Below are 13,349 nucleotides of genomic sequence, written 5' to 3' on the forward strand. Positions count from 1 at the left end.
TGCCTGGGTGCCAGTGCTCTGAGTGCTTTCCATGTGTGAAATACATGTGCTGAAACCCAGAGGTCTCCAAGAACCTCGGCCCCCAGCAATGGCTCCAAGCCCAGAATCGCATGTAACTCGGGTCCCACTATGACTGTAGCTCCTAGGGAGCAGTCCTCTCAATCTACAGATGAAATCTAAAAATGGAATTATCTGACTCCCTACACACTGGAAACAGGTATTGTAAACTAGTTACAGGCATCTGAGGGTAACAGGGTTTGAACTCAGGGCCCTGTGTTCACTAGAGCAAGAGTCACATTCCCAACTCTTATGGCTTTTCACTTCTTTGTCAGATAGGATCTCTTGCTTTTGCCTAGAGCTGGCTTCAGACTGTAATCCCCCTCCCTCTGCCTCCTAAGTAACTGTGAATACAGGTGTGTATTACCATACCTAGCTAGAAAAACTCCAATATGAAAACTGTAACCATAACTCCTTGATTAAGAGGTCCCGGACCAGGATTAATCCCTACAGAATAATCCCATTCTGGTGCTTGTGCGAACCCTCTCTCCCTCTCCCCCTCTCCCTCTCCCCCTCTCCTTTTCCCTCCCCCCCTCTCTCTTCTCTCTCTCATAGCACAGATTTGCCACCACTGGGAGGTTTATCATCCTGCTTCCTGCCTATCAGCCACCTTTTGTTTTATGTACTCTCTGGCTCTTACAGTTTAAGTTGGCAGTGTTTTGGAAAAAGTAATTTTCTCAAATATTTTGTGATCCTCTTGCGAATTTCCCTTTCCACAAAGGCCACATCCATAGTGCTTTGAGATGTAGGTCCTCATCTACCTGGTTTCTTGCTGAAAAACTTGCATTACAACTCAATGAAGTTCCCAAAAGACCCTGTTATTTGAAAGGTCTCATGAGCTTCACCCTTCATACAGGGGAGGTCTCTGTATGTGTGAATACTGCTCAGATCGTTGGGGTTTCTCAAGGCTTTAATGAACACTTATATAATCACTGTTTGGCTTTTTCTAACTAGGACTAATCTCTGTGTCATATTTTTGTGTATGCCAGTCCTGGGGTTTGGACTCAGAACCTAGGTGTTCTCCCTGAGCTTTTATGCTCAAGGCTAGCACTTTACCACTTGAACCACAGCTCCACTTGCAGGGGGTTTTTTGCTGGTTGGAAATGAGAGTCTTATGGACTTTCCTGCCCAGGCTGGTTTCAAATTAAGAGCCTCACATCTCAGCCTCCTGAATAGCTAAGACTAAGGCATGAGCCAACTGCACCTGGCTATTATGCCACTGAATATCTTTTGTCATCTGCAGATTGAGAATTTTCAACATTGTTAGTCCTGTTTTTATTTTTTGGCTCACAGTTTCTCCCTCCAGTCTGTCTGTCTGTCTGTCTGTCTGTCTGTCTGCCTGTCTGTCTGTCTGTCTGTCTGTCTGTCTCTCTCTCTCTCTCTCTCTCTCTCTCTCTCTCTCTCTCTTCTGCATTTTACTATAAGCACCAACAACAAACCAAATGTCACCTTCTATATATATGTGTGTGTGTATATATATATATCTACATGCATTAATGTATATCTACAAAAATATGTTCATATACATTGATGACTAAATGTTAAAAAAAAAATCTGTATTTGTAAAATTCCTAAGTTCCCGTTTGTTTCTTAAATAGTTAAAATTTTAGAAGAAACTGGTTTGTCTTTAAAACTACAAAGTGGTTGTGCCTCTCTCCATACAGCAGGCATGATGAATTAAATAAAATGCCAGCACTGCAGAAAGATTCAGGAGGAGACACTGAATGGACTGGGTATCTCTCGCTATTTAGCTGAGTGATGGTGGCCATGTCGCTGCCCAGAGTCCCTCTAGTGGCCAAGACTGCAAAGTTCACCTTCCTGGGCACCAAGAGAACAATGTTATTGCTAGATCATCTTGCTCTAAAGTTTCACTTGACTAACAAGGAAAGAAAACAGTCCAGCAATTCTTCCTCCAACAGTCTCATTTTGAGATATTTATCTAGTCTCTGAACAAATGCTTTCTACGTCAATCTCCTTTGAACGTCTTTAATAATTATAAGGTGCTTCCTTCTTGTCAGCTGACACCGTCCCTCTAACCTCTGCTTTGGCCTCGAGTTTGTCCCATGGAGCTGCACACAAAATGCTAATCTCTTTTCCACTTGACAACACAAACTATTTGCAAACAGCTTCTTGTGCCCCACCTCCTGTGGTGTATCTTCTCCAGGACAACATATATCGTTCCTTCACTGTCCTTTCTTGGGGGGGGTGTCCGGTCGTGGGGCCTGAACTCTGGGCCTGGGCGCTGTCCCTCAGCTCTTCAGCTCAAGGCTAGCACGCTACCACTTGAGCCACAGTGCCACTTCCGGCTTTTTTTTTTGTTTATGTGGTGCTGAGGAATGGAACCCAGCGCCTCAGGAATGCAAGGCAAGTGCTCTACCACTGAGCCACCTTCCCAGCCCTCACTGTCCTTTCTTTGATCAAGTTTCCAGCTGCTTCTCTCTGCTTCAAGCTTTCTCCTCTAGTTTGTCAAGAGCCTTTGATGATTCACTGACTGCCAAGACCTGCCTTCCGTACCTTATATTTGGCCTACCTCTCCACAGTGGGGCAGAGCTGGTACCACATTTCTGCCTAACCACTCTAGTGCAAGGACTCAGTCCTTCTCAGAAGGACTGATGACCCAAAGGTCAAAGGCCATCACTTCTGGCAATTTTCCGCTCGCCTTCACCTCTGTTTTCTTGAACAGAACTCATCAGTTTACAAATGATCAGGCCTGCCTGAACCTGGCCTGACAGCCAGCAGAGACATCAACTCTTAACTAATTAGAAGGCTGAGATCTGAGGATCACAGTTCAAAGCCAGCCCAGGTAGAAAAGTTCATGAGACTCTTTTCTCCAATTAATCACCAGAAAAGCTGGAAGCATACTGAGCATGGCTGAAGTAGTAGAATGCCAGCTTTAGAAAAAAAAAGCCAAGCCAGAGAACAAGACTCTGAGTTCGAGCCCCAGTACCAGAACCAGCACATACAAAAGACAAACAACAACACAACAAGAAGGCCCTTGGGAATGACTGCTCTGGTGAGAGGAAACTTGAAATGCGGGGCTAGACAACAGGTCTCTGACCTTCATTCAGGTTGAGAGCAGATGGCCATCTTCAATCCCATCATTGGAGCATACTGCCTCTAATATCGCCCTCTATGGAGATGGAGGACAAATCCCAACAACAGGACATCTCTCTGTAGTCAAAGGCTGTTCTTCAATCTACTCACACCTCCAATCTAATGTAGACTTTCCCCTGAAGGGCGATTTTTCATAAGCCTTTCATCCTGTACTTGTATGCCCTGGCTCCTTTCCAATCCTCCATAACACCCTCCATTTATGGGCCCCAAGACTGAACATTGTTTTAATGATTGATATTGGCTACAGATTAAGAATTATATCTGTGAAAATATTTCCTTTATAACATAGCTCATGCTTACAAAGATTTATGTATGTAAGGAGTCCCTGGAGTATAACAGGTGATCTTTCAAAATTTTCTTTGTAGATCAAGTATTTGATATTTGGATACATTTTCCCCCCCATAGGGACAATGTTATAGCTGATACTTGGGCACCCAGCCCAGCCAGCCAGAGCCAGTTTCATCCAGAGCCACTAACAGTGTCTGGATGGATTAGAGAATATGAATTATCTCGATTTTGAGAATAAACATGTAGGAAGACAGAATGGGATTTCTTTGGCCTGATCTCAGTGAGCACCCACAGAGAACATTATGAAATGGGTGGCTTTGAGTTTCTCTTCACATTCTTCTTTGGCCCTCAGATCTCTCACTAGGATTACAGGCGTGAGCCACTGGTGCCCTACTATGCTTGTCTTTTCGTTGCTGTGTATTTTAAAGTGTGAGGTAAACAGCATGTTCTTATCATCCACTGATTTCTTTTTTCCTATCTTATACTATAATATTGATATTATTGTGGATATTTTACATGTGAATGTATTATTACATGCAGATATGTTCCATTCTTTCTAATACTTGATATAAAAATTCATATTATAAAAAAATATAATTCATATCATACTATAAGGTGAATATAGTACTTTTTACCCATTTTTCTTTTCTTTCTTTCTTTCTTTTGTAAACAAAAGAAACAAATAAGCCAAGCGCTGGTGGCTCACACCTATAATCCTATCTACTCAGGACACTGAGATCTGAGTATCACAGTTCAAAGCCAGCCCCGGCAGGAAAGTCTGTGAGACTCTTATCTCCAATAAACTGCTCAGAAATCCAGAAGTGGTACTGTGGCTCAAGTGGTAGAGCGCTAGCCTTGAGCAAAAGAAGCTCAGGGACAGCACCCAGGCCCAGAGTTCAAGCCCCACGACTGACAAGAAAGAAAAGAAAGAAAAGAAAGAAAGAAAGAAAGAAAGAAAGAAAGAAAGAAAGAAAGAAAGAAAGAAAGAAAGAAAGAAAGAAGAAAGAAAGAAAGAAAGAAAGAAAGAAAGAAAGAAAGAAAGAAAGAAAGAAAGAAAGAAAGAAAGAAAGAAAATAGTAATAAACTATGAGGTTTCCCAAAATGGATCTCATGGTATGGGCAGCAAGAGTTCCTGAGGCGTCAGGTTGGTGTAGGTGGATCTTTTAATAAGCCAGATGTTGATGAGGCAGAATGTCCTGTCAAGGCAGCATGAAAATAAGCCAAGTCAACTCTGATCCTTTCTCCACATGCCAGCATTATAAAGCAGCTGTGTTGTGGGTCCTGTAGTCAGATAATGCAAAGAGCAACTCTGATGCCCCTAGAGTTGAAATCTGACTTGCACACCAGGAAACAAATCCACAAAGCAGGTAGGCAGATGCCTTTGGCAGCAGCCCAGGGCAATTCAACTCTGTCCATTGCTGTCTAAAGCCTGTTCGAGTTCATGAGGATTGTTGAGGCTGAGCACAAGAAATGATTGAGTTACTACTTCTAGTTACTAGCTCTGATGTACATATCTTAGGCCTACCTTGTTAATTGTATTTTTACATCCTTCTTTTGTGCTTAATTTTTATTTTCTTATTTCCTCACCTTTTTATTAGCATCATCTAATTGTACAAGGGGGTTTTGCTTTGATATGTCCATATATGCAAACAATGTACCTGGATCAGACTCACCCCTCCATCACGCTTTCCACCCCTCTGCCCCTTTCCAGACCAACCTCAGCACACTTCATTGTTCCATCATCACATATGTACATAAGCTAGTTGACCATAGTCAACCTCCTTCACCTCTTCTTCCTGAACCAATTTTTACTTTCTCAATTTGATAACGATAGTGTGTTAAATCATCTCATTACTGTTACTCTTCTACCATCTTTTTGAGCAATAAATACAGTTTCTCAAATGTAAGATCTTTGTTGTGAATTATGCCTTTCATTATTATAAAATTAGTTCTCAAAAAATGTGGAGGAGAGAAGTTCCAGCAATATAGTTGATGAAGAAGATAAAGAATAATTTCCCCTCAGTTGCTAGTACAAAGAAATGCCTGGGAAGAAATGTTATAGATAGGTAGTAAGTAAATATCTGTATCTATATAACTGTACTATAAATATATTTATAACTACAGTTATAAATATATAACTATAGTTATAGACACTCTTTCTCTCTCATACACACACACACACATACACACACACACATACACACACACACACATACACACACACACACTTGACAGAGATTAGGAAATGTTTAGAAGCCATTAAGTATAATGGCACTGCAGCTTTTGCAGGATTTGGACCAGCTGCAAGCCTTAGGGGTTGCTGGAATTTTAAGACCTTTACAAGCTAATAAAAGGTTGTCTCTGGTGTAAGTAAGGAAGGCAGCTGGAATTGAGCATTTGGTACCACCTAACTTCCAGAGGCTGGCTTTGGGCAAAAACAGGATCACACAAGCTCCCTAGGCCCTCAGGCTATAGAGATAGAAGGAAGGTCACTCTGAAACACTTTGAATCCCAGTCATGCAATGCACAAGCATTAAAATTTGGTTAAAAATACCAAGCTGAGAAGATACATCAAAGCTGGCAGAGGGCTGCTGATACCTGTAGCAATGGCCCAGGGATGGCACAACTTGACAGCCCCAGGCAGACAGGTCCTCACCAGGGGAATCTACCAAAAATAAGCTCATAATAAAAACATAATAACAATTTAAAATTCGATCCTGAAATGAAGTGAAAAATTACCCCAAGAAGTAGAGAAATAGATCAATCTATTGATAGCTACAAAGTGTGTTTTAGATGATCTACAAGAGAAAAGAAATCAAAAACTGCTTTTAAGAAGAGGAAAACATGTACAAAGACAGCAGTTGTGTCTGGCCTATAATCCCACCTATTGGGGAGGCTGCAAGCAGAAGGAGCACTTGAGCAGAAGAGTTTGAGGCTAGTCTTGGCAACCGTCACTCAAACACTAATGAACAAATAACCAAAACCAAAGGCAGATATAGAAAAGGACTGAAGAATTCTTTCACAAATAAAACATATATATTCAAAGTCAAAACTAAAGAGACACACTTAATGGCTGAATACAAAATAGAAAACAAATTTAGAGAAATTACTCAGAATAACACAAATAAAAGTGGAACATAGAAGAATTTAAGATTCACAAAGAACTAAGTCACACATGACAAGAGGACATCCAATAAGGGCTATGGAAAGGTTGAACAGAAAATAGCAGGTATGCAGGGTGCTGGTGGCTCACACCTGTAATCCTAGCTACTCAGGAGGCTGGGATCTAGAGAACAGTTTGGGTTAAAGCCAACTAGAGCAGAATAATCCAAAAGATACTATCTCCCAAGTAACCATCAAAAAACTGGACTGGAGACATGGCTCAAGAAGTAGGTCACCAGCCCAGCAAACAAGTCAAGTAAAGCACAAGGCTCTCAGTTCAAACAAAAAATAGCAAGTAAGTAATATTTGCAGTAAAATGACAGAGACATTTTCAGAATCATCAAGATAGTTAACTCTTAGTCTGATAAGCACCCTGCATTTTATCAATGGCTATCTAACAAACCATCCCAGACTTTAGTGGATTAAGTTAACTTCATCTACTTTCTCTCACAGTTCTGTGGCTAATCAGTGTGGGTATGTCTCAGCCAAGAAGTTCCCTCAGTCCTCACATATCTGTGGTGAGCTGGCAGATGTGGCCAGTGGGCAGTGGCCTTGTTCCCATCAGCTGACTGAGAAGCAAAGGGAAAGTGAAGGTCTTGGGTCCCAAAGACTCCCTGCACAGAGCCCTCTGTGCTCCTCAGCGACCATGACCCCCAGGGCTATGCCAGCCTCACAATGACTGATGGCCTGTTATCTCTGCACAGTTTGCAACTGGGTTTTCAAATATCCTGTTGTGTAGCGCCTTCTTCCCTGTTACACAGATGTGACAGATGCTGACCAGCTTGGGACCAACATGGAAGTTGGAGTCATTAATGGCCTGGCAGTTCTTTGGTACAACTAATTGTTAGTTTTCTCTCTGACTACTTTTCCCTCTAGATTCAGCTCCAATTATCTAAATTTTTTAATTGCTTTAGTCAGTGTTTGTGTTTGTGTTCCTGGGACTGTAGTACTAAGTCCTTTCTTTACGATATGGTTAATATTCAGCAGAATCAACAAGAATTATCCTTAAGTGGCATTTTAGGTTGGTTGATGGAAACAGGAGCTATTGGTCTGGATTGTAAGAAATAACAGCAGATAAGAAAAATTAAAAATAGTGAGGAGTGAAGAAGAGACAACAAATTTTCTCCTGTTTTGCTTTCCCCCCCCCCCCCCCCGTCAGTCATGGGGTTTGAACTCTGGGCCTGGGCACTGTCTCTGAGCTCTTCAGCTCAAGCTAGTGCTCTACCACTTGAGCTACAGTGCCACTTCTGGTTTTCTGGTAGTTAAGGAGATAAGAGTCTCATAGACTTTCCTGCCCAGGCTAGCTTTGAACCATGATCCTCAAATCTCAGCCTCCTGAGTAGCTAGGATTACAGTCATGAACCATCGGCACCCAGCTTCTGTTTTGCTTTCTTAAAACAGGAATTTCAGCCAGAAAACAGAGGCTAGATGATCATCAGTTTTCAATAAATCAACTCTACATGGAGTCTTTGATACAAACTGATAGGAAATGTGGAGGTTCTGATAAATAATAGTCACAATAGACTCTAGAATGAGAACATCTGGTCAGCTGTGTTCTGGAAATAGTTTGCTCTAGAAAGGATTCTCAGGCTAATAACCCACACACAATTGCTTATTCAAAATGCACAGCTAGTAGGCAAAAATCTCCGAGGGACAAGAGAGAAAAGTGTTGCCTGTCCCAGAGAACTCCTACACAATACATTTAGACATAGAAACAGGAACAAAGAGTGAAGGACACCTTCAGAAGTAAAACTTGTATTTATTGAAATTCAAAACTAAATAGATATATTTAATGACTTAATTAAAAGAGGAAAACTAGAGAAATAATGAAGAATATAGTACATAGGCAAAAATAAAGTGCATGCTGGGAACCAGGGGCTCACACTTGTAATCCTAGTTACTCAGGAGACTGAGATCTGAGAATTGAGGTTGGAAGCCAACCGGATTCAAAGTCTGTGAGACTCTTATCTCCAATAAATTACCAAAAGAAGCCAGAAGTGGAGCTGTGGCTCAAGTAGTAGAATGCTAGCCTTGAGCAAAATAAAGCTCAGAGAAAGCCTTGAGTTCAAGCCCCAGGACTGGCAAAATGAAAAATAAATACAGCAGAAAATTAATACCGCAAGGAGTAAAGAAACAGTTTGATCTACTGATAACTACAAACACATTATGTTTTAAATTATCTACATGCGAAAAGTTAAGTCTCCATCCCATTTCTTTCTTTCTTTCTTTTTTGAATGGGAAGTGTTGCCCAGCAAGCTGGAAGTTTATTTGGGTCAGCAACCCAACATGGCCTAGGGACAATTGGTGGTGCTTGTACGGAGTCAGTGTGCAATCATCAGCCACAGACAAATAAAACAGAGCCATCTTCTTGTGTTACTGCGATGTCCCAAATACTGGTCTTTGGTGCTGCAGGTAATGTCAATCCACATCTCCCCTCCTGCTGGTCTTTATGGCAGAACTGATTCTGATTTTGTCCCAGCTTTTCCCTATTCATGTTTTCTATCCTAATTCTCTGGATTCGAGCATCTTCTCTAGATGGATCCTTGGGTGTCTGGCTGGCCTCAGCAATCTTATCTCGAATTTTCTGTAGGCAGTCGGCTAGATTGCAGAACTGAAAGCGGCTGCTTTCAGAAGTGAGTATCACCTCTCCTGCTCGGCTGCTCTTATCTTTATGCCTGACAGTGATCTTCTGCCGCGCCGGCTCTGCCATCCAGTGGGCAGATGCCAAGTGGAACCTGACCTCCGCCTTGGAATTCGCTTTGTTAAGCGTTCTGACGCCCAGGCCCGCGGCTCCGACGGGAAGATACAGTCAGGCCGTCTAGATGTCACTGATGGCTTGTTTCAAATCACCCGGGACCCTCCAGGCGGTGTCCGAACCCTTGGAGTCGGGGTAGATGCTCTGGAACTCGGGGCCGTCTACCTGCTTGGTACAGCCCGGCGGGGACGGCGTGCGGGCGGCGGGAATGGCCGAGCTCCGGCTCGTGTCAGGCCCCAGCGCAGGCCCTGGCCGTCCCACTGCGGAACAGACCGCTGGATGCGCGCTCTCTCCCAGCGCCATTCCATTTCTGCTCTGGACATTCAGTCTGGCTGCGTTGTGCGTCTTCTCATGGCGCCTAGACCAGGCTCTCCTGGTAGTTTACACACGCTAGCTCTGAATTTGGTACTTATTTCCCCTTCACCTGAAAGTCACATGGGAGGGCTTTGTTTAAAACGATGTAAAAACAAAACAAAGCGAGTCCCCTCCTGTCTCCTCCCAAATAAAATGAGAAACAGAAATGCACGTCACTCGGCTGAAATCAGGAGACCCTTCTGTCTCCAAATCATAATACATAAAGACAGAAGATAACGAGAGGATTCTGATCCTGGCAGAGTAGAGAAAGGCAACATTTAGGAACCTGGCAAGACCGAAATCAAGACGCCCAACGGTTCTTGCTCTGCACCATCTCTGAAAAAGCTCAGGCTTTGACACTAGCTAGGGAAGGCAACGGATGAACATACAGAGTCTATTGTCAGTTTTCTGACACTACGACAAATTGCCTGTGAATGGACTCTAAAAAGAAAAGAGGGAAGCCGGAGAGCCCAAGCAGGGGCTGCAGCAGCGCGGAGGACCCTTGGACCCTGACCTGGTAGGCGGCGGGGGAGAAAGGGGAGCCGTGGGCCATGGCGGAGATCAGCGCCCTGGACCAGCAGATGGAGCAGCTGCCAAGTCAAGGCCCTCTGTGCTAAGGCCAGAGAGATCTTGGGAGAGGGAAGACTCCTTGGTCAGTGTGTGGGACACCCACGGGCAGTTCTAGGACCTGAAGGAGCTGTTCAGCGTGGTGGAGATGCCCCTGAGACCAGCTACCTCTTCATGGGGACTTTGTGGACCGTGGTTCTACAGTGTCGAAACTTCCCTCCTGCTGCCGGCACGCCAGGTTCCGTATCCTGACCGCATCGCCCTCCTCGGGGCAACCTGGAGAGCCGCCAGATCACGCAGGTCTGTGGCGTCTGCGACAGGTGCCTGCCACTGCACGGAGGTCTTTGACTACCTCGGCTGTCGGCCAGCATCGATGGCAAGATCTTCTGTGCGCACGGGGCCTTTCCCCCTCCAGCCAGACCCTGGCCCAGATCCGGACAATTGACCGGAAACCGGAGGTGCTCCACGATGGGCCCCTGCGTGACCTCCTGGGGTCCGACCTGAAGACACCACGGGCTGGGGTCTGAGCCCCCGGGCCCGGCTCCACGTTTGGCAGTGATGTGGTGGCCCAGTTCAGCGTGGCCCACGACACTGCCGTGATCTGCCGTGCCCACCAGCCGGTGATGGAAGGTTACAAGTGGCACTTCAACGGGACCCTGCTCACTGTGTGGTCCGCACCCAACTACGGCTACGTCTGTGGGAACATGGCAGCCATCTCGGAGCTGGATGAACGTCTCCAGAAAGAGTTCATCGTCTTTGAGGCCGCTCTCCAGGAGTCACGGGGCATCCCTTCCAAGAAGCCCGTGGCCGACTACCTCCTGTGACCCTTCGGCTTGCTTCTCAGCCTCTCTGGCCCTTGGACCACTGTGACTGCCCTCTCCTCAGTTGGAGGCTGGGCGTGGAGGGGCTCCCAGCTCTGCTCTCCCCAGGGTGAGAACTATAGTCTCACTGATCTAGGAGTCAGCTGAAATGGTAACTCAAGTTCACTCAGTTGGACACCTCTGCTGTTTCAGGTTGAGCTTGGCCAGGACTGACTGGCTTGGTTCCCTGTGTTATTCATCCTCCTCCTTGAACCAGTGGGCTGGCATCAGTGTGTTTTGTTGTCCCCATGCCCTAAACATTAGAGAACATGCCCATCCACTCTTGTGCTTCTCCAACCTCTGCTTACTACATTATCTGCTAATTTCCCATTGGCCAAAGTATGCAAACATAGTCAGGCTTACAATCAGGAACCGGGAAGTCAGTCTCCTTGCATGAGTGGAAGGAGGAAGGAGAAGAGTCTGTTTTTGAACAACATGTTCATCTATCATTTACACTTGGGGACATTTAGATCACCTCCAAAGGGGAAAAGTCATCACATACAAAGGACTAGGAATGAGAATGACAAGACCCCTTAAGAGCAGTAGAAATAGAAGTTAGATTGTTGTTGTTGTTGTTGTTGATCATGGGGCTTGAACTCTGGGCCTGGGCGCTGTCCCTGAGCTCTTCAGCTCAAGGCGAGCGCTCTACCACTTGAACTACAGCACCAGTTCTGATTTTCTGGTGGTTTATTGGAGATAAAAGTCTCGCTGACTTTCCTACCTGGCAGGCTTTGAACCGTGTTCCTCAGATCTCATCCTCCTGAGCAGCTAGGATTACAGGTGGGAGTCACTAGTGCCCATCTATGATCAACATTTTTAGTAAATAAAAAATCAAAACCAAAAAAAAAAAAAAAAAAAAAAAAGAAATAGAAGTTAGAAGACCACCGTATGTCTTCCAGATTTTAAGTGAGATGATCTTGTACCTAGAACTCAACATCCATCTAAATGTCAGTCCTTTACAAGGCTGAAAAAAGGGCATTTGAGAAATATAGTTTCAATTCATTTACTTTTCCTAAACCTTTCCTCAGGAAACTACTAGAGAATAAGATCATTCAAAAAGGAAAACTAAAACAAAGGAGAGGAAGATGGGAAATAGGAAATCCAACCTAGGAGAAAGACAAATTTTCCAACATGACAGCATGTGGAATGTCCCCAGGACCAATTTGGGATACTCTCTATGTGGGAGAAGTTTAATTGTATGAAAAAAATACTTAAGATGCTACTGTGGAAAGTAGCAAAACACAGCCTAGATATGATGAACAACTAAGTAAATGTAAAAATAACACAATTATTAACTCCAGATATTGTCACAAAGATACTGTCTATAAAAGGAAATACAAGCTTAATATATTGTTCAGCTATAAACAATATTTTGTATCATGCTTATCATAAGAACCATAGTAAAACCAGAGAAGAAATCTGTATCTAGCATAATAATAGTTAGTATCTAATATTAGTAACTCAGGAGAAGGTAATGTAATCCATATTAGTTTATCAATATGGAAGAAATGAAAGGAGTTGACTCTGAAAAATAGAGTTAGAAAATATGAGGATGTCAGGTACCATTGGCTCATGCCTGTAATTCTGCTACTCAGGAGGCTGAGAATCATGGTTCAAAGCTAGTCTAGGCAGGAAAGTCTGTGAGACTCTTATCTAATTAACCACCAAAAGGCCAGAAGTATTGCAGGGTACTAGTGGCTATTGCTTGTAATCCTAGCTATTTAGGAGGCTGAAATCTGAGGATCACAGTTCGAAGTCAGCCCAGGCAGGAAAATCTGTGAGACTCTTATCTCCAATAAACTACTCAGAAAAAGCTGGAAGTGGTGTTGTCCATTTTTATCATTTATAGAATTGACATTGATGCTTTGTTCCAGGAATCAAAATAACTGAAGCTGGGTATGAGCACATGTGCCTTTAGTCTCAGCTATTTTGGAGGCTAAGGTAATGGAATCATTTGAGCATAGAAACTCAAGACTAGGCTGAGCAACACAGAGCCTATCTCAAAACAAAACAAAACATGATGAGTACAGTACAGTGTTTAGTGATTATAAAACAGATTTGCATAGAATTAGCCTGTGATTTGATTCTCACAACTCTGCATAGCAAATTGACCATGAGACTGATGAAGTTTAAGCTGATGAAGTTAAGGACCACTTGCTGAGTGGACCTAGCAGGAGTCCTACATGTATGTT

At 43.7% G+C, this 13,349-nt stretch overlaps 2 pseudogenes; one reads left to right on the forward strand and one right to left on the reverse strand.

The window, feature by feature from the left end:
* Positions 1–8,986: 8,986 nt before the first annotated feature.
* Positions 8,987–9,699, reverse strand: LOC138832804 (large ribosomal subunit protein mL62 pseudogene; annotated as a pseudogene).
* A 582-nt stretch (positions 9,700–10,281) lies between these two features.
* Positions 10,282–11,121, forward strand: LOC138832839 (serine/threonine-protein phosphatase 4 catalytic subunit pseudogene; annotated as a pseudogene).
* The last annotated feature ends 2,228 nt before the right edge of the window (positions 11,122–13,349 follow it).

The sequence above is a fragment of the Dipodomys merriami genome, unplaced genomic scaffold (genome assembly GCF_024711535.1).
Source record: "Dipodomys merriami isolate MVZ:Mamm:240054 unplaced genomic scaffold, mDipMer1.0.p SCAF_20, whole genome shotgun sequence".
In the NCBI taxonomy this organism is placed as follows: Eukaryota; Metazoa; Chordata; class Mammalia; order Rodentia; family Heteromyidae; genus Dipodomys; species Dipodomys merriami.